Genomic DNA, 22,450 nt, shown 5'->3' on the forward strand with positions numbered 1-22,450 from the left:
GTGACAGTCCCCCTTTAAAGAAGAGAAACAGTGACATGCACCCCCCCCCCCCCCACACACACACACGGACAGTATGTAAAGGCATATAACGAACGGTCTTTTCCTGTTAGCTCTGTTTGTCCAATACATGTCCAATACATGAGATAAAACGTCAAACGAGCCTGGGACCGATCAGTGTTGATGAGGAGAATGACACGGAGGACGACACTGAGGACGAGTTGGGAGATGAAACGGAGGACGAGGTTGCGGTTGTTGGAGACGAGGAATCAGATGGTGATTGTGATCGTAAGAAGTCTGCCGTTTTTCTTCACTTGTTGTCTCACCCTAAGTGTCTGCAGGTGTATGATGATTTTAGTTTTTCTGTTCTTTGTCGTGCACGGTATGCTAGTCAGTTGAAAGTACTTGAGGCTGTTTGTATTCGTTTGCATAAGCCTGATCTTTGTAAGCAGAAGAAACATGTAGTTGCGTTAAAATTGTTTTCGTAGGTGCACAGCATGATTGTTTGTCTCACTACACAGTTTTAGCGTTATAATTATTAGTTTTTCACCCACCGTTGCACTTAGCTCTCACTTCACTGCTATTGTCTCACCTTCCCTCTTTCTATTTTGGCACTGTATTTTGTTCTCGTAACACATCATTGAATGTATATTTAATCATTGTTCAGCATGGTTACTCTTCAGTCACGACTTTCCACTGATGAATGTGACAAGAAAATTAATTCTGGTAAACTTTCATGACTTCGTTGTAGTGTGGCGATGACTGCAGAATTTGTTCTTTTTATTGCTATTATAAAACGTTTTCTTGTTGTTTTTCCTTCTACATGTAGCTGCTTCCAGCATGGTAAACGACAGTACCGTGGCCTTTTCAGATTTTCATTGTACCTATTTGTAGTACCTCCCGGGATCAGTATTTCCGCTTGAAATAATATCCACCCCAATGCCTCATTCTTAGCATTCTTTTATTCGATTACATGTAATTGGGCTTATTGCCCGTTTGGTATTGCGAATTCTAGTAAAAAACAAGAACAACAACAACAACAACAACAACAACAACAACAACAACAACAAGCTGAGATTCCTGCTTCAGCAACAACAAGCGCTGCCGAGTCTGAGGCCATTGCTGGTAAGAATGCCTTGCGTGCACCACGCATGCACATCAGCGCTGAACGGACCAGTGCAAAGCCAATCTGGCAGCGGATGGAAGCTAGGGTGATGCTGTATGGCTCCCCAGTCTTGGCAGCGAGGAGAGAGGCGATGCGTTGGTAGAGCGAAGCACCATCCAGCAGATGTTACAGACTGATCTGTCCAACTGCCAGACCTGGGCCAAGTCCGTGGGTGGCACATTCTCGGCGGAGAAGATAACACTACTAGTTCTATCTCATCACACTAAAGCAACTTGTATCCCATCATTGCAGATTGATGGCATCGACCTTTGTCGCGCAGACACTTGTAAGCATCTCGGTGTGCAGCTGACGTCGTTGCTGCAGTTTGATGCCCACTACGACACCATCCACACCTCTTTCTCTAGGAGAGTGCATCTGCTATGCTTCATGGCACGGTCTCGACCACCATCTGTAACAATATTGCTATACAAACAGTATGTTCGGCCTGCGTTAGAATATGCAATTCCGGTCTGGCATTGCCGTATGACTGCAAAGCAACTTTCAGCATTGGACGTTCTGCAGGCTAAGGTATGCCGCGCCTTTATGGGGAAGAAAGCAGTTCAGTTTGACACACATGAAACGAAGGAAAATCTTACTAAGCTATGTTTTCTAGAGTCTTTGCATTATAGAAGGCAACACATCTCTCTTGTCCTTCTCTTCACGTACGTTAATGTCTATCCCCACTACTTATCTATTTGGTATACTTATCACAACCAGTGCACGACGTCCCAATAAGCTGATATTGACAAACCATGGACAACGCTGTTCAAATCTCGTTTTCCATAAATACAGCACCCTCTGGAATTGTCTGCCCCCTAAGATCACCTCCTTAACCAGTTTAAGCGAATTTAAGCAAGAGCTGCACAAACAGTTTTACGAGCATTGGTTTCACTAAAGTGGAATTCCGTTGAATATGTAGCGTCACATCATATTCTTTAGAAGCTTATCTCTGGCACATTTTTCATCATTTACATGTATTATCCCAGTTCTGCAAGCTTACAATCATATGCTCAAGCGCAGAGCTCTGCCCTAGACTATGTCTTTTTCTATTTCTTTGCTCACCTATAGCTCATCACCTCTTTCACAGATTTGGTATTATGGAAAGTTTGGAAACCCCCTCGATAGGCGAAAGCCTTTGGGGAATCCTTTTAAAAACAATAAAAAATACAAAAATTACCATGCTTTCCCATGCCTCCGGTGGTAGAGAAGATGGCGGGGACAAAGCTGGAATGCTCAACTTCCCTCAGGCGCGGCTCATACGCACGACGCTTAGCCTTTTCATGACGGATTTAGGTAGCCGCAAGTGAGTTAGAACGGTTCGAAGACGCATGGGGTTGAATACCCGTACATCAATGTAGGCGCACTCAAACCGTCCTCCCCAAATGCCACTAGCCACGACGTCTAGGCGTGCCTGGTCATCAGCAATAGCAGTGCGATAACGGACTTGCTCTCCGGAGAGTGGCTGGAGGTGTGGCTCAACTGCCACCTGGTGGGCCACCCGCATTAGCAGACGAGCAGTGATGTCCCTCACCTCGTTGTGACGAATGGACGGAAATCCACCCGTCGGACACGAGAGGGAGTGAGACACAGTGAACTGCTGCCTACACGCACACAGTGATGGTAGACGGACCGGCAGCCAGTTGAAGCGAAGGCAAACAGCATTCCGAAACTCCGACTTCGTCAGGGTGAAGCCATGGCGTTGAAGGGGTCGGCACGTGACCCAGCTTGAGGCACCCGTTTCCGAAGCCAGAGCGATCACTCGCTGCAGCTCTGAACTAGCGGAGGATTAGAAGGCCTCGGCTGCTGCGCGAATTGACTCCCCGGCTGTCGCCATCACGCGCTTCTTGGCAGCGCGAAGATCATGGATGGCCGTGCCAAGAACAGGATATTTGGCCAGAACACGGCAGGTGAGGGAGGCAGTGATGTCAAGGGAGGACTGGTGCTGTTCGGCCCGGGACGACGGATGAGGTATGCCAAGGCCTCCAAAGCGACATGGCAATGCTATCAGGGTGCGCTCTTCAGCATTGACGGGGCAACCTAGGAGAGCAAGAAGAAAGGTATTGGTGATAGCAGCATCAAGCGGAGCTAGGTGCTCAGCCATACCAGGTTGTGCCCTACAGAGAAAGGTCCATTTGCTCTGCAGGCCGTGCACATACGCTGAGTAGGCTGCTTGCGGCTCAGTGATAGCATACTGGCTGGTGAACTTGTGTGCTCCACTCCTCAACCGTCTGCTGCAGGTAGCTGGTGACAAAGGCTGGCGTGCCGATTGCAGCGCCGAGGTATCTTGCACCATCCGGTTGGATGGTGACACCTGTGCCGTCGAAAATACGGACAGCCTCATCGAGGAACTGAGGTTTCACAACCAGGATGGATTTGGACGGGTTGGGAAAGTATCCGTACTGGGGCCCTTTCCGACTAGCCGATCCCACCACTTGCGCACGCGCAGCAGCTTGCCACCCGACCCAGCGTCGTCAGCATAGCAGGACTGTACCGCACCTTCAGTTGCCACAGACTTCATCAGCGGGGCGATGCCAATAGCATACATGGCCATTGCCACAGGGTCGCCTTGAGTCGTGCCTTCCTCCGATAGGACCGTTTCACCTCAACAAATAGTTTTGCGGGCCGACGGTATGTGTTGACAACCAGATTGGCGAGAGACGGACACGCGTGCTGCACATTCCTAAGGCAAACTTCGCGGTTCAGGCAATTGAACACGTTGGATGCGTCGGCAAGCAAAAGACACTCTGTGGACGGGTCATCAAACACAGCCCCCATCGCATGGATGGCAGCTTCCATACCTCCGTCCTGGCCTGCACATAACTGAAGGCTTCCTGCAGCCTCCATGATTTCAGGGCGGATGACAGAGAGGATGGCCTTGCCCAGGATTCGGCGGATAACCTCCCCGATGCCGATCGGTCGGACACCTGGGCTCTTGTCCAGAGGAGTTAATCTGCAGGACGTGTAAGCTTCCAGTGCGGTAGGATCGACATACGTAGTTGCGAGGCGGCGCGCACATTGAGCCATAGCGTCGCATAGCTGGTCAGATGCATCGGAGAAGCCGGTGCACATATGGCGACACGTGTCCGCGCTCACTCCCGATGGGCCAGCACCTCCCTGCGTGTGTAGTGCGGCACGTCGGATGAATAATAAATAATAATAATAATATTCGCGGGATCCGCGTCGGCATCGCTTGAATGTTCAGAAACACACAAACTAGCCTTCGCATCCGCAGGCCACCACTATGCCTGTTAACCTTAGTGGCGAATGCAGACCCACAAGTGAGTCAGGGGAGAGGAGGTTAGTCTCTCAACCAATCGGGCGTGTAACGGCCCATAACCCTGTAAACTGCATCCTTGTTATTCTCACTCCGAGTTGTGAGTGCCCAGTTGACCGTGGGTGTCGGCGCAGTTCAACACGCGTAAAAAGTCTTTTTACACGCTCCCTGCTACCAGCGCAGGTCTTGAACTCAGAACCTCATGATTCGCAGGCAGGCCTGCAAACCAATCGGCCATATCCGTTGGTATTACGTCGGATGAAGGCTCTGTTAAGAGCTTCGAACTGCACAGGATTAGGTGGTATGGGCGTTTGCCCGGGAATCAGTGCATCTGGGTTTGCTGGCTGGCCGACGAACAGTGCTGTCACCAACTCTGTCGTCCAGTTCCAATACACCGCCACGACCACACTCCTGCAACATGTGGATGGCGGAGGTTAACTTTCCACCGGTCACAAGGTTGGCAAAGTGCCGAGCGTCCGTGGACTGATCAGTTGTGGATGACTGACGTTGAAGAAGCTGTTGGATCGTGCGACATTCATGGCGTAGTTGATCTATCTCGCCGTTATTCCACTGGTGCAAGCGGGTTTGGAGACACTTTGCGAGTGACTGTGATGGTGGTCTTGTTTTCTGAAGGAGTAGTTGCCGGAACACAATGGCAATTCTGAGGGCTTGACCCTCAAAGGGTCCTGAATGTCCAAAGCCCTGCAGATAGACACTCAGTTGTGCTACAAATGCCTTTCCAGAAGATCCATGGTGTTTGGCCTGGATTTTTTTTTACTATTGACACAGCCCTACTGGAAAACAGGTGGAGAACAAAAAGAGACGAGGAAAAGCACAAAACATAGGGGATGTAGGGACGACGTGCTGATGTGCTGGGAGCAAATCAACCGACCAGAGGTCTAGGCGTCAGCGTTGCAACTAAGCATCGAAAAATGTGTGTGTGTGGGGGGGGGGGGGTTGCACAAGAACAACTGCAAAACAAACAGAAGCTAGGGAATACCACAAAATAATAACTTGGTGCGAAATAATGAGAAGAAAATAATGACCCCCAAAAGCGCTAAATACGAAATTAAGAAAAAGGAAAATAATAAACCACATAGCGCTAAAGCTGCACCAAATAATAATTTAAATTATAACTAAGCCGGGTGGAAAACCAAGAAATCATAACAAACAAGACAAACTAAATAATAAATTAATAATAAAAAATTAAATAATAAAAGGTAAATGAAGCCCAATATCATCAGCATAGCCCAACCAAGGAACATGGCCCGTGCCACGGTCAAGAGTTCATCCGTAGAAGTCGGTAGCCATCAGCCAGTGTTGGTGCGTGAGGTACTTATGGACATCTACTTTGAACGTGTGGCCCGCTTCAAACTGAGTGGAGCCCTTACAATTTTGCTTGGCAAGCTGTTCCATACAGATACTACAGAAAACGGGAAAGAGCGAGAAGCATAGGCAGGTGCTCTCCTGTCCAGGACTTGCTGCAGCTGCACATGGTGCTGCTGGCCAGGAGGGGGTTGACTCCGGGTGCGCCGAGCTTCTACATGGTTGGCTGGAGGGGGATCATGGCGGTGAGCTGGGGTGGTCCTGGGATGCACTGGAGCTTGTACAGGTATACCAGCCCAGATACAATCCGGCGGTGGCACAGGCTTTGGAGAAGGGCACCAGGGCCAATAATGGCCATTGCACGTTTCTGTACACGGTCGAGTCGGGCGAGGTGGCTGGATGCAGCTCCCATCCACACAAGGGGAGCATACTCGAGGATGGGTCGCACAAATCCCTTGTACGCACAAAGCCGGCCATGGTAATCTAACACCCGGCAAGCCCGACGGAGAACACTCAGTCTCTGGCAGCCACGTGTCGCAATTGAGTGCAAGTGATCCCGGAATGACAGCTTGGCGTCAAATGTCACTCCAAGAAGCTTGATGGTGTTGGCTTCCGGAACCGCGATACCTCCAAACTTGATGTCAGGGACAGCAGGGTGTGTGGCTTTCGTAGTCATCAGCAGCTGTTGCGATTTAGAAGGCTCAAATTTGATGCGCCAGCGTTCTCCCCACTCTTCAAGATGCTTGAGACTGGATTGCAAGGCGGCAGCCATGTCATTCATATTGTCCTGCGTGCGGATGAGGCTGTAGAGGGTTGTGTCGTCTGCAAAGGAACTAAGTCGCGTCTCGGGAGACAGGCACTGATCCAGGTCAGACACATACAAGAGGAAAAGTGTCGGGCCAAGGATACTGCCTTGGGGCACACCTGCTGTTATGGGCGCCGGGGAGGATGAGTCGCTGTGGACCAGGACTGATAGTTTGCGGTTCAGGAGGTAATCCTGCAGCCAGTGCAGCAAATGCATTGCGTCCTCATATGCGGCATTGATGGTGGCTGCCGTAGTTTGGCTGTCCATAGTTCCCAGGGTGAATGCACCAGTCGCTGCAGGAAGATGGTGTGGCAGCGTATTGTTGTCCTGCCTGTTTGCATCTTGATGGAGGGTCTCGTCCAAGGGCAAGGTTGCATGAATCTGTGTTGCTTGACTACTATCTAGACCTGCAAGCAGATTTGCGTCTTCCGCGAGAGAGTCATCTGGATCGGCTCTAGCACTGTCCAGTATGTACTCTTGATTGTGGCCAGCCGTCCTTGATGGCACGGTACGGTACGGGACAGGCACGGGACAGGTACGGTCGAGGGTAATACGACACCGTCTACCGCCTTGATGACCTAGGCAAAAAAGCATAGGGATGTTATAAATTTGTCAATTCTCCTATATTTTTAGGCATAACCTGGGATTCGAACCCGCAGTATCGCCCTACATGCGTTCCCCCATACACTTCGCATTCATTTCATACTCATTCTACCGAGTTGCTTCACGTTATGATCTTGCGTTTGAAAGCCCTATTTGAATATTGCGCGCACCCAGAAGCGTCTTGCCACCTCCCAATCTCGGGATGCACTGCGGGCTGAAGTCACGATGATTACTGCTACCCTTGATGCCGACCAGCAGCGTGTCATCCAACTTGCCTCTGAGAAGGGTGCTTGAAGTTGGCTGACCTGCAAGCCCCTTGCACGTCATGGCTTCTCTCTCAGTAAGGGTGAATTCCGCGACGGGGTGTACCTCCGGTACAATTGGTTGCCAGACCGTCTGCCGTCAGATTGCTCCTGTGGTGCCAGGTTCACTACCGGCCATGCACTTTCCTGTCCGACGGGTGGATTTCCATCCATCCGTCACAACGAAGTGCGTGACATCACGGCAAGTCTGCTGAAGAAGGTTGCCCACAATGTCGCCGTGGAACCTCACCTCCAGCCTGTCACAGGAGAGCAGTTTCGCTATCGCTCAGCTATTGTGGAAGAGCAGGCTCGTCTGGATGTAGCTGCTAGTGGCCTTTGGGGTGACCGGTTTGAGCGCACTTTCGTTGATGTCAGGGTGTTTAACCCGTATGCGTCCTCAAACCGGGCCACCTCCCTGGCCTCAACCTACACTCGGCAGGAGAAGGAGAAACGCCGGGCGTACGAGCAGCGTATCCGCGACGTGGAACATGCTTCATTTGTGCCAGCTGTGTTTGCCACAACAGGTGGAATGAGTCGCCACTGTGCAGCTTTGTATAAGCGTATTGCGTGCCTGCTAGCAGAGAAGTGCAAGGAGCCGTACAGTGTGGTGATGGCATGGGTCCGCTGCCGCCTAAGCTTTGCGCTCCTCCGAGCGAGCGTCATGTGTCTCTGTGGATCCCGCAGCCTCAAGGTCTCCGTCGACTCTACCACCCCTGCTTCTCTTGTTGCTGCGGAGGCAGTGATTCCAGGGCACTAGCTCTTGCAGTGTGACTTGGCATTCGTGTGGTCTAACAGCAATTTTCATTTACACTTTTGTTATTAGTTTGCTTCACACCTTTTATCAGTCATTACGTATGATTTATAATGCAGTGGCAGTACCAAGCGTGGGCCACCCCTGCATTATCAAAATGGGTGCCTTATCATTTTTCTGTTGTTTTTACACTTCCTCGTGCTTTGTAATAAAAGTAATAAAAAAATTTGAATATTGCGGCCAGCTGTGTTTGATGGTTGGGGCGGTACGGTACGGGACAGATACGGGATAGCGCCAGGCGTTGTTGTTGTTACTTTATTTTACTTCACCAGAATTACAGGCAGTAGAATGCCTTCTCACTAGACCAGGTCTAGTTCTCACAAATGATGAAGAATGTGAATGAACATGCTAAAGCTAATGAAAAACAAGAAATAGAAAAAAGATGAGAAAATCTTGTGTTTTATATTTTATGACGGTATTTGTATGTGAGTGACAGTGATTAAATGACAAGGGAAAGAAAAGAAAAAGATAGAAAGAAAAGAGTAAGGAATAAACGAAGCAGATGTATGAAATAGAAATAGAGAAGTTGAGGTATTTGAGGAGAAAAGTCAGTTTGTCGATTAGAGACCAAACCAAAAGATCAAAATGCACATGTCTGACGAATGAGTCAAGACAGAGAAAGCGTGTCAAGAACATCTGGGCACAGCAGGGCTTTGAAACCCAGAATATCTTCATGGCAACGAATATTTGCCGGAAGCCTGTTCCAATACACGCTGCCCACGAATTGCATGGACGCTCGAGATGCTGGTCCACGAACGAATGGAATTTGGAGAAGACGTGAGACCTGGCCACGTGTAACACGGCGTGTGCTTTGCTCAAGACCAGTGTTGTAAACCACCAGTTCTCAATTGGGAAAGGCCTTAGCGCTTATGGCATTGTATTCGTTGAAATGTTGTATTTCGACTCCGCCGTACCGCTGATGTTGCTGCATGGCATACGCTATATGCGTTGTGTGCGTTTTTGCTGTATACGCTGTTATGTCCAGTTTTATCTGCTTATGTTTTGCATGTACGCTGTTTTTGCATGCTATAAATAGCTGGTGTTATTAGTGTTCATTGTTAATTATCAGATGAAGTGAAATATACTGTGTAAAGGAAAAGAGTTGTCCTCGTGCCGTGTGGTCGTACGATCCTGACAATTTAGAGAATCTTAGAGGGTTCACAACATTTGGCGACCACGCCAGGATAGGAGCGAGCATGGCAGAGGAGCTATGGAACAATTTGGAAGCCAGCTTTATCGACAATGGAGAGCGGTTAGGATTAGAAGGCGAGTTGTTGAAGGTACATGTGGAGCAGAGGCTCCAACAGTACGCGGAGCGTGAGGAGCGCAGTGCCAGACGGCGAGAGGAGGCGCTCCGCACCGAGTTTGCCAAAACACTAAAGGAGATTAACGAGCGCATCGCCAATGCGCTGGAGGGTGAGGGTAAAGCCACGATGGGAGGTACAGAGGAATCTCCCAGTCACAGCGGTGGGCGTCAACCGGTGATGAAAATCCCCTCATACGATGGAACGCAGCCATTGGAGCGTTATCTTGACCTGTTCGAGGACATCTGTTCCAAGAACGAGTTCGAAGAAAGCGAATGGCTGCTGCGACTGCGCTAGCGGGTAGCAAAGCGGAGAGGATATGACTGTATTGGATGCAATAATTACGAGGAAGCAAAACGAGAGTTGCTTGCCTCGCTCGGAAAGACTCCGGATAAAGCGTGGAAGACATTGCTGACAGGCAAGCAGCGGTCAGATGAGTCGTTTCATCAATACGTTGTCCGTGTTTGCCGAGAGGTAGAGGTGTGGGCCACACTCGCTATGACAGAAGATGGCGAGGTGGACACCAAGTATAGCTCCGATATAGGAAAAATGTCCCCGGGTGCTGCAAGCAATGGCAAAGCAGGTAATCTTGGAGCAATGCGGACCTGAGATGAAGACGTACCTGGTCGAACGGCAGTGCTACGGGATGTCACTGCGCCAGGTACAGGAGCACGGCGCGTCTTACCAGGTCGCGCACGGACGACAGGGTGATACTGCCAGGAAGCCAGTAGAACGATCCGTGCCAAGGCCCACGGCGTCGGCACAGTGCATGGCGATATCGGTCGCAGATGCAGAGAAGCAGCTAAAGTCGCTGCCACAGGAAGGGAGAAAGGGGTTTCTGCAGCGAGAGAGACTCTGCTGGAACTGCCTTAAGTATGGCCATATGGCCAGAGAATGTCGGTCAGGCTCGAGATGCACGAAATGCCAGAGGAAACACCACCTGCTAATACATGATGTGTTGCACCGACTGAGATAGTTACGGAGAAGAATGTTGGGTCGTGCTGTCTACACTCGCCAAGTGTGCGGCTGATGACCGGAGTGGCACGAGTTGAGGGAAGAACTCGAAACGCGAAGGTTCGCGTGTTCCTGGACTCGGGTGCTGAGGCGTCATTCGTGACTGCAGCGTTGGTGTCAGCAATCGATGCAGAACACGTTGGGGTTGAAAATGTAGAGGTGAAGCCGTTCGGCGCGGAACCAACCCAACAGCGCATGGATAAGTACGCCATCACGATCCAGGGTAGCTCCGCTAGCATTCGGGTACGCGCGTTCGTGAAACCAACGCTTGAGCTGGACCTGAAGTGCGCAAGTCCGCAGACCATTGCGCAGTGGCACAGTTGGGGAGTAGAGCTGAGTGACAAGCCTCAACAAGGGACATCAGACGAAATACATGTGCTGATTGGTGCCGACTATATCAACGCGGTACTGCACAGCAAGAAGGAAGTTAATGGTGAGACGGTGTGGAACACAGAGATAGGTAATGTATTATCTGGTCCAGCGTCTGCACCAAGTCGAAACAGTCAGCCGGTGACCGTGTCATGTGTCACAGCCCACATCGACAAACTATGGCAGTTGGATGAACCTCCAGAACAACATCAGCACCTGCCATCTTTCCCGCTATGTCGCCAGGGCAGCGGGTACCAAGTGGGTCTCTTGTGGCGAAATGAGCGTCGGCCAACGGATAACTTTGCTCAAGCTAGAGTCATCGCAACGCGGCTTCTTGAAAAGCTGAAGAGGAATGGGAAGCGTGCGCTCTATGATGATGTGCTGATCAGGGAGTACCGCGAGCTTGGAGCAATTTGAGCTGGAGCCATGTGAGAGCGATGCCGGGTACTATGTACCGCACCATGGTGTGTTCCGCGAGCACGCTGCAACCACGAAGTTAAGAGTGGTGTTCAATGCCTCGGCGACGGCGCCAGATGGCAAGTCGTTGAACGACATGGTTGACCCTGGACCGTCGCTATTGCCGAGTCTCGCAGGTATGCTATTACGGTTCCGTGAATATAAGAGCGCGCTGCAAGCGGACATCCGCAAGGCTTTCTTCATGGTCGCGGTTAATCCCGAAGACCGTCCGTACCTGCGTTTCTTGTGGCCCGGTCGAAGCGATAGCGATGAACTGTTAACCTGGAGGCTAACGAAACTGCCATTTGGCGTAAACTGCTCGCCATACATGCTTACTGCGGTGATTCAGCATCACTTGAAGGAGCTACGGGCGTTGTCTGCACCCAAAGAGCGAGATCGTATTGATCTCTTGCTCACGAGTTTCTACGTTGACGATTTGGTCTCTAGTGTCTCAAATGCCTCGGAAGCTAAGGAGATGCAAGAGTTCAGCGTGCGTGTGCTTACGGATGCTGGCATGGAGTTACGCAAGTGGCGAGGCAACGCAATCCCGTGCGATCCAGAGGCCGGAGATAAGGTTCTCGGTCTGAAATGGAAAACCAGTGATGACTTGCTCAGCATAGCAGCGCTAGGCGAGTCCGATAGGCCGTCTGTTTGGACCCGGCGATCCCTCCTCAAGTGTGTTGCGTCAGTGTTTGATCCGCTAGGTCTAGCAGCACCGGCAGTTGTGCCCGGAAAGATACTGCTACAGCAAGCCTGGAAAGTCGGAGGCGACTGGGATGATAAGTTGCCTGATGGCATCGCAGCTGCATGCGCGCAATGGTGGGGAGAGTTGGCCGAAGTGGTGAGCATTGACATACCACGTTGGATTTGCTGCAATCTTGACACGCCGATTGCGCTTCATGCCTTCGCCGATGCCAGTGAGAAAGCGTTTGGATGTTGTTTGTATGCAGTCGTCAATGGACAGTCGCACCTGGTATTTGCCAAGGCCAAAGTGGTACCCGTGTCTCCACCCACGTTAGCCCGCCTTGAGTTACAAGCAGTATGTCTAGCGGCTCGCTACGCTGAGTTTGTGGTGAAGGAGCTGCGTGTGACCGTCACGCAAGTCTATGGCTGGACTGACAGTCTCACTACCGTTCATTGGATCAGTAATCCATCGTACAAATGGAAAACATTTGTGGCTAACCGCGTCAGTCAAGTCCAAGAGATATCGAAGAAGGTCGGCATTGTGTGGAACCATTGCCCAGGCCTTCACAACCCAGCAGATTTACCGTCGCGTGGGAGTAGTGCACAGCAGATCCGTAGTCCGTTCTGGAGGGGCGGACCAACCTGGATCACGGAGCCCAATGACTGGCCCACCGCATCCTCAACCGCAGCTACAGATGAGTCCAGTGTAGAAGTACGAGTGTCAGCCACCACCTGTAGTCGAGAATCTGATAAGGAATGGTGGCTCCGATTCAGTAAATGGTCGAGGGCACAGGGCATGGTGACTCGGATGTTGCAGTGGAAGCACACTGAGCCTCGTGCTGAACTCTATTTTGCAGCAGACAACGTATTGTACCGCATCGTTCAAGCCGCATGTTTCGCTGAGGATCTTGAGCTGATCAAGCAAGGTCAACCAGTGAAGCCTGGGTCGAGGGTGTATCAGCTTGCACCGTTTCTGGATGAGCATGGAGTGCTCAGAGCCGGGGGACGACTTCAGCACAGCGAGTTGGCGTATGGAGCCAAGCACCCAGTCCTGTTAGGCAAACATCATCTGACCGAGTTGCTGTTGGAGAAAATGCATGTTGAAAGGATGCACCAAGGTGTAGAAGGAGTCTTGTCGTTCATCCGTCAGAAATTCTGGATTATCGGTGGGCGACGGGCGCTACGCAACATTACTCAGCGATGTGTTACATGCCGCCGCTACAAGGCTAAGGCTGCCTCAGAAGTCTGCCCGCCGCTGCCGGAAGACCGAGTTGTTCACGAGAGGCCGTTCGCAACTACCGGCATCGACTATGCTGGTCCGTTGTACGTGCGCCGTGGTGAGTCATCTCCGAAGGTATGGATAGCATTGTTTGTGTGTGCCACCACCAGAGCAGTTCACTTGGAGGTGGTCGATAGTTTAAGTACCGAGTCATTCTTGATGGCATTTCGGAAGTTTGTCGCGAGACGTAGTTTGCCGTCTCGGATCAGGTCTGACAACGCTACAACGTTCAAGGCGGCATCTGACAAACTGGGTGTGCCATGGATGTTCAATCCTCCAGCTGCACCATGGCATGGAGGCTTCTATGAACGAATGGTTGGTACAGTGAAGAGTGCCTTGAAAAAGGTAATGGGAACAGCGTTTCTGAAGGTCCAGGAGCTTGAGACCCTCTTGTATGAGGTTGAAGCAGTGGTGAATAGTCGTCCGCTAACTTATGTGTCTGATAGCCTGGATGAGCCACCAGTAACCCCTGCAATGATGATGGGTGACATCTGGATGTCGTCAGAGAAGCCAGCAGGTACCCTGGACGCTGCGCAGATGTCATCGAGATTGCGTTACCTCAGTCGGACACTGGAGCATGTCAAGAATCGTTGGGAGGTGGAGTACCTAAGTCAGCTGAACAAACACCAACAGACCATGTCGCGCCCTTTAGCTGTGGGTGATGTTGTCTTTGTTCTCGATGATACCAAGCGCAAACAGTTCTGGCGTTTGGGACGGATCATCGAGTTATTCCCTGGTCGAGATGGTAAGCGTCGTGTTGCCAAGGTTAAGTTGAGTACCAGTACCCTGTTGAGGCCGATCCAAAGGTTAGTGCCGTTAGAAGTATCGTCACAGGACGTGGCTCCTGGGCTTGCAGATACCGCTCAACCTGCTATCGTCCCTCAGCAGCCAGCGTATGAACCGTCAGCACCGTTACCACCACCACGGCAGCAGGAGATAACGCGTTCTGGGCGCGTAGTCAGAGCCCCGGATCGTTTTTTGACTTGTGTGCATTGTTGTACGGCGGTGAGAAGCCCTTTGGTGGGGAGAATGTTGTAAACCACCAGTTCTCAATTGGGAAAGGGATTCGCGCTTATGGCATTGTATTCGTTGAAATGTTGTATTTCGACTCCGCCGTACCGCTGATGTTGCTGCATGGCATACGCTATATGCGTTGTGTGCGTTTTTGCTGTATACGCTGTTATGTCCAGTTTTATCTGCTTATGTTTTGCATGTACGCTGTTTTTGCATGCTATAAATAGCTGGTGTTATTAGTGTTCATTGTTAATTATCAGATGAAGTGAAATATACTGTGTAAAGGAAAAGAGTTGTCCTCGTGCCGTGTGGTCGTACGATCCTGACAATTTAGAGAATCTTAGAGGGTTCATAACAACCAGGTTCAGCGATCAACAGAAAGAAAGGCGAAAATAGCATGCTTGCATTGGAGGCAAGACATCTATGGACAAAAACAACAATCTTGAGCTTAAAATGGTGGATCAGTGGGGAAATATTTAATCTAGAAATAAGAGGTGCGGTCGGTGTTTGACGAGGGAGCTGAAACACAGCTCTGACTCCAGCCTTGACACAAACACGCAAACAAACAAGCACCAAACGAGAGAGCTTGGAAGCTCAGGGTACTACGCTATGCTTTTTTGAGTGCCTTGATGACCTAGACAAAAAGCATAGGGATGTTATAAATTCTTTAAAAAAATCCTTTTTTTAAGACATAACCTGGGATTCGAACCCGCACTATCACGCGCCCTGCATGCACCCCCGATACACTTCGCATACATACTAGAGAGGTTCCGCATAACGTAATTACGTTAGTAAAATAGTTAGTCGATCTACGGAAAGTCTTACGTAAACTGCATGCGCATCTGTGTTCCGCCATACGGAGTTTTCAAATCGCGAAGGACTAAAGGGACCCTAACTTAATTTTTACCGACTTTCGCGGCAAAAAAACACATTTCGACACGCGTGTGTGCTGGACGTCTGCGCGTGCACGACAAGCCGTGTGAGCTGGCTGACAAGTGAGAGCCAGGGAGTCGTCAAGTACCGGCGTTTGACGACTCCCGGCCAGCCTGGTGAGAGCATGCATGCATGCATGTCCAGCTGGCGGGAAAGGGAACCTATTAAATTTTTGTAGATCGATGGGTTGAATGTGAAATTGTGGATCTACACGAGGTTTGTTTTGATGTTCTGATACTTGTTGTAATGGCTAGTGATCTTGCAAACTGTTGACTGTTACTGTGACTTTTCCAAGTCCTACTGATATACCTTGTCAAATCAGATGCCCTGTAGTAGTCTTGGTGGAAGCAGACTGGAATGCGTTGAATTCGTAGCTTCTGAAATTGAAGGTTATTTTTTCTGGAGTGACACTGACAAGCGATGGCATTGGCGACAGGAGAACTTTGCTTCCTTCCAGGAGAGCTGCATCGCAGTCGGATCCTGTCCATGCACATGCGATCATGCTGTGTTGTAGACAGTGGAGAGCTGATTTTCACCCGAGAAAATAGTTTTGAACATTCATGAAGAGGATATTGTTGCTGTAGCTAGCTGACAGACATAACCTGTGGCAGTGGTGTATGGAATCAGCGTGCAAGGTCTGTAGCAACTTGATCATGGCAGAGAACGAGCTGAAGGGTGCCATGCAGCTTACACTTGTGCATGTTCTACGTTACTCTACGGCGATGAACTACACACACACACACTCACTACTGCTCTCGCAAGGTGATTGGCTTCTCTCCAGTGATTCAGGCCGCCTCAAAGCATGGATCCACTGCACTTTGTCGCAGAACACATTAACATGCCTGTTGACGTACACTGGAAAAGATACGACTCCACGATGAGGACCTGTGTAGCAACTTGATCATGGCAGAGAAGGAGCTGAAGCAACTTCCATTGGCGCATGTTTTTTTAGTTTTAACAGTACCGCACGATGAGGAACAGCACACGCACTCGCTACTGCTCTTGCAAGGTGATTGGCTTCTCTCCCGTGATACAGGCTGCCTCAATGCATGACTTATCTGCACATCAATACGCCTGTCGTAGATATAACTGGAAAAAGTTGTCACTCCACGATGAGGAGCGCAAAGCACTCGTGAAGGCTTGTACAGAGTGAGGGGCTTCTCCCCAGTGATGCAGGCTACCTTGAAGCATGATGAGCTACGTGAAAAATTCCGCGCGGTGTGTTGAAGCAAGGCATGGAGCATGCCATTAAGCTTGCACTGGTGATTGTTTTACTCAACGATGAGGAACTGCCCGTGGCTTTTGATAGGGCTTTTGCTGGGTGAGTGTCTTCTCTCCAGTGATGCAGGCCACCTTGAAGCGTGAATCCACTGCATCTCTCTCTCTCTCTCTCTCTCTCTCTCCCTCTCCAAATTCTTTGGTAATGCAGCCTTTCACCCACATTGTCCGGTTGCACGCCTACTGTCACTCAAACAGGACCAATGGATGCAACATGCGCCTAGCAGATACACTGTTGATCATGAACAACTCCAATAACACCCCCCCCCCCCTTACCATTGTCTTCAATACACATCCAACTAGAACTTGAAGTATATTAGTCGAAGCTGCTGGTATAGTCTCTACTTCTTGATGCTACCCACTCTCTTTTTCTGTCTGTCTTTCTCTTTCTGTGTATGTATGTATGTGTGTGGGTGTGTGCGTCTGTCTGTATCTCTCTCTCTTTCTCTCACACACACACACACACACACAAACACACACACACACACACACACACTCCCTCACTCACTCACTCACAAAGCATGGATCCCTGCACTTTGTCGTTGAACATCTCAACACGCATGTTGACGTACACTCTCTCTCTTCTCTCTCTCTCTTCTCTCTCTCTTCTCTCTCTCTCTCTGTCTCTCTCTCTCTCTCTCTGTCTCTCTCTCTCTCTGTCTCTCTCTCTGTCTCTGTCTCTCTCTCTGTCTCTGTCTCTCTCTCTCTCTCTGTCTCTCTCTCTCACACACACACACAAACACACTCACAAAGCATGGATCCACTGCACTTTGTCGTTGAACATCTCAACGCACATGTTGACGTACACTCACTCTCTCTCTCTTTCTTTCTCTCTCTCATTCTCTCTCTCTCTCTCTCTCGCTCTCTCACACACAAACACACACACACACTCACAAAGCATGGATCCACTGCACTTTGTCGTTGAACATCTCAACACGCATGTTGACGTACACTCACTCTCTCTCTTTCTCTCTCTCTCTTCTCTTCTCTCTCTCTGTCTCTGTGCGTGTGTGTGTCTCTCTGTCTGTCTGTCTGTCTCTCTCTCTTTCTCTCTCTCCCTCTCTCACACTCACTCACTCACTCACTCACTCACTCACTCACAAAGCATGGATCCACTGCACTTTGTCGTTGAACACCTCAACACGCATGTTGACATACACTGTATCTCTCTGCGTCTTTTGATTTCTGTGTCGCTCATTCTCTTTCTCTCAACCTGTGTATCTACAATGTACTTTGCTGTAATAAATTCTTTTGAAGTTCTTTCCTTATTTGACTGGATTATTGATCGCGTTTTGATCAAGCTCGGCACGAAGTATTGGCTCGCTTTCTCTCATACTTACTCTCTTTTTCTGTCTGTCTCTCTTTCTGTGTGTGTGTCTCTCTCACTCTCTGTTGACGTACACTGTATCTCTCTTTGTCTTTCTTTGTGTCTCTCTTTGTCTGTCAGTTTCTCTCTCTCTCTCTCTCTCTATCACACAGGCACAAGGTCTTTCTATCTTTCAGTTTCTCTTCTTTTGTTGCTTTCTCATGACCACTAGCACACACACACTCTCTCAACATTGATCACTTATTCCCATCATGCTTTTTTGGGTTTCGTTGTGATAGAATATTGTACTACTAGTACTACTGATGTAGAACACTATTCTCATGCAACTGGAGGGTATATATTCGGGTGCTATTTGTTGTTGTGGCTAAGAGTGCATGGGTGCTTTTTGTTGTTGTGGCTAAGAGTGCATGTGTGCGGCCAGCTAGTTCCAGCATGCAAGGTGTTACATTTGCTACACTGTGGTCTTACAAGCACAGAGAACCATATGTTCTAACTTTTCTTGATACAACTATGAACCGAAGCACAAATGCTGCAAACATTAACTGCCCATTTAGGCAAGATAGAAACAACTAAAAGTAGAAGATGTAAGTAAGACTAGCGTCCTTCCAGCTCCAGGACAGTATGAACAGGCAACAACATAAATTTTAACAGCATTGCATCGTACATGCATGAAGCCATGCAGAAATAATTGTACATTTAGTTGTGAATGCAAATCCAAGGCGGAGAGCAGTCAGGCGTAATAGATGCCAGCAATAGAAACCAGATCTGTGACGCATGTCACATGCAGTCATGATGATCACTGCATCGTGGTTCACCACCATTGAACACAGAAGTACATGTAAATTACACAGAAATAGGAGATTAAATCTAACATATCTCCCTCGTGAAAGAAAAGTGATAAATATCACATGAGTGAGTAAAAGACGAAGACAACAAGAAGAAAAACATGACAAAAACAATGGCAATTGAATATGAAAACTTGAATATGAAAACTCGGATGGAAGAAAAGGACCAAGGACTTACAAGACGTGCTAGAGCTGATAGCCAGTTTGTTGTAGAACGTCAGTACTGTCGGTCAGTTTGGTGCAATGTTATAATTATTGTTATTGCATGAGCTGATTGTCAAGTAACTGGTGGTGTTAGTGGACAGTATAGCATAACTTGTAGTTCTTTGGTCTTTTTTCTTTACTATGAATATGAAAACAATCACAGTTCGCTCAGTACTTGCACCTTTAACTTCCAGTGGCTCAAGATGATGAACTGCATGCTTGTATACCTTCCTAGCTACTTAAACTTCTACTATCCGAACAGCACCATGCTTACCTGGATAGGTCATAAGCACACGTCCAAGTGGCTAGTGTGCAGTTGCGGTGTGCTTATCCATCACAAGCACGATATCTCCTTAGGGTGATGCTGTTGAAGCAACCCCATCACTTGGATGCTTAGCATCGGAACAATCTCTTTCAGCTAACGTTTCCATACCTCACCTACAATACGTTGCACAAACTCCCAGCGCTTTCTTGGGTGAGCTTGAGTCATTGTAGATGTGTTGGCTTCAGCAGCAACAGTTGCCCTAGCATGGCCAATGAGAAAGTGTTGTGGCAATAGCAGCTGAAGGTCTTCATGCAGCACTAGTTTCATTGTCTTGGCCATTACCTAGAACACACCACCAAAGTGTGGTGCACTTGGTGGCTTGAAGTACCATGTAATGTCGCGGTATGACCTTTCTGCTGCTAGTCTGAAGTTGTCGAGAAACTTGACAGCTGCTTTTACCTCTTGATCAGCCACTCGGAAACTGGTATCGTTGTCCGATTGCATCTCCTGTGGCACACCACGTCGCATGGTGAATCGGGGTTTAAGAGCCAGGAGAAAACCGTAGTTGTCCAGAGATAACCTCGAAATGACAAGCCCTAGTCAGCAGGCATGTAAACACACATACATATCTCTTTGAGTTGTCGCATTCCGAATACTGCTCGTCTGTTCACCTCCCAGACCCGATTGAACTTCTTGGACATAAATTCGCTTGCTATGTCGCCGCAGTTAACACAGGAAAGCTCCAGGCATGATGCAAAGCCTCCCCGTTGCGATTCGCTGATCGTGACTGCGCCATTACAGCCACTGCAACAAACTGCAACTGACAAAAGCTGCTGAAGGCACTCGAGATCAATCAGGCGAAATCCATGCGCCCCTTCCTCACACTCTTCATCCAAATCACTGTCGGAGGAACTGCTGTCGACTTCACCGCCACTTCCATCACTATCGCTGCTTGAAGACGTGGCTTCAGGTTTCAGCTGACACTTCAAGGTCGTCATCAGACAACGGCAAGTCAGGAATTTGTTCTGCAGGCGAAATTTCACCAGAGGGAGCCTTCGGCGCCTGAGACACTCCATAGAACGTTCTTTTCCTTTTCTTAGATCTTCCGGGCTTTCCCTTGGCTCTAGACTTCCCCATAGCCAACGAAGGGGTTAGCTCCAAGAAACAATTATTCCAAAAGTTTCAACAGCAGAGCGATCAGCTGAGATCATGAGAGTCGAAATTTGATTTTTTTTGGAATTTGCGCATGCGCAAAAGTTATCTTGGTTGCCATGGTGACAAACATCGTGCGCGGCTGTCAGTCTGCAGCGCAGAGCAGTACCAGGAGTCGCTCCAGAAAATTTTAATGAAATCGCTCAAAGATTGACGGTAAAAATCGGAATAGTGTGCAAACCTAAATTTTGTAGAAATTTGCTGATATTTCAGTATTTCAAAAACAATTGTGCAGACTTTGCGCGGCTATATCTCCGGAAGCAAGCACCCGATTACGCTCAAATTTTCAGGTTAAACCCTTTGGACCATACACAAGACGCTGCCAGTGAAAAAATACAGAAAATCGAAACTTTGATTTTTGACCCTCTGAACCCAGACTGCCACCTTAAAAAGCCTATCTCCGCGGAAACTCCCCCTGAACGCTTTGGGGGAGTAACATGGGATGATACAGAGCACATTCATCCCCAAAAAGGAGGGCTTTATGAAGAAAAAATCACCACCAAAGGGTTGGAGCCTCCTGAAATGGGAAACGTCAAATGAACCAACAGAAGATTGCTAATTAGTGGCATTTGCACCTACAAAATAATGCTCACCACAAACCTCAACATTTGATTCAGCAGACTTTAGGTGAAAGGATCGCTCTTTCGCATTGTTCTGGACTTCGCACTTGTGATCGTTATGTTTAGTAGGTTTCAGAACCCCTCTATTCTGTTCGATTTGTTTTTTTCTAGTTGTTTGTCACATGTGTGAATTCGTTGAGTGACCACATTTTGCCCAGTATCTTCCCTGTAAAATTGCATTATTCGTGGTGATGTGTGCAAACGTCTTGTGGTCTTCTTGGGTCAAATGAGAGACTCTTTACCACTTAAACACTTAGACGTCTGTCTCACTACCCTTAGCGACTTTGGCGTGTACAGCGTTGAAAGCACTTGAAACTCTAGGATCCTGTGGCCAGGTATCCAAATGTTTTCTAGAACTTCTTTAGATTCTAACAATATGTAGTGAGTACCGTAAACCTGTCGTTACTCCATTGTTTTTAGTCCTGTTGCACATATCGAAGCTCCAAGCTTTCCAATGATGAATTCGCTTTTGTGATAAGAGAAACGATGATAAAGGTATGGCGCTCGAAAGTTGGATCGCCACTCAGGACCGGTGGATTCTGCTCGAAAAAGTTGCAGAATCTTCTCGTAAAGCAATGAAATTGGCAGAACCATACAAACCTTATGGCGGGCAATTCCTCGAATTCTGCTCCAAATTTTATATCCACATACCAGACATACATGAATCTACCAGAAAAAGTACCGAATTCTGCCAATTTGTCTGCCGGCAGAATCCGCCGGACCCTAATCGCGAAACTACTTCTGTTAAAACTAGATATGGCATGTTCTCTATTTGTTTCCTTGACGTTGATCGGTGGAATTCTCTGCCTATGTTTTGTCGCCAAGCTGATCCACTATCCGCTCTCATTTCGCTCTGCAAAGAGCACTTAGGGTTCCCTCTAAAAGGACTGCAACGTCTGTAGGGATTTCCCTCACAAAATAATAAATACTACTACCACTACTACTATATGCTAAAAGGAAAAGGACATAAAGATACGAGTTAAGAGTAACGCTCCATCACTGTAACTGGATATTATATACAGTCAAAAAGTGCAGTACCTAGGCACAAACAGGCAAGAGTACTAAGACATTCGACGTCCTGACACCTAGCTTCAACACATCTCCGTGGCGCTAACCGACAGCCTTCTAACTTGGAAGGTTCAAGGTTATGGAAAGACCAAAAAGGGGAAGGCAAGCGCAACGAAAACGAGCAAAAGCTACAGTCCCAACGGAACAAAGAATGTCGATTGTTACTGGACGATGACGAGAGCAGTACGATATTTGACAAAGCGGTCGAACTACAATTTGAAACAGCAAAGTAGCACACCAACCAACTGTAGCTATTGATTGTCAATTAGTGTGAGAAACGACTTCGAAATGGCCT

Source organism: Sycon ciliatum, chromosome 6, assembly GCF_964019385.1.
Source record: "Sycon ciliatum chromosome 6, ocSycCili1.1, whole genome shotgun sequence".
Lineage (NCBI taxonomy): Eukaryota > Metazoa > Porifera > Calcarea > Leucosolenida > Sycettidae > Sycon > Sycon ciliatum.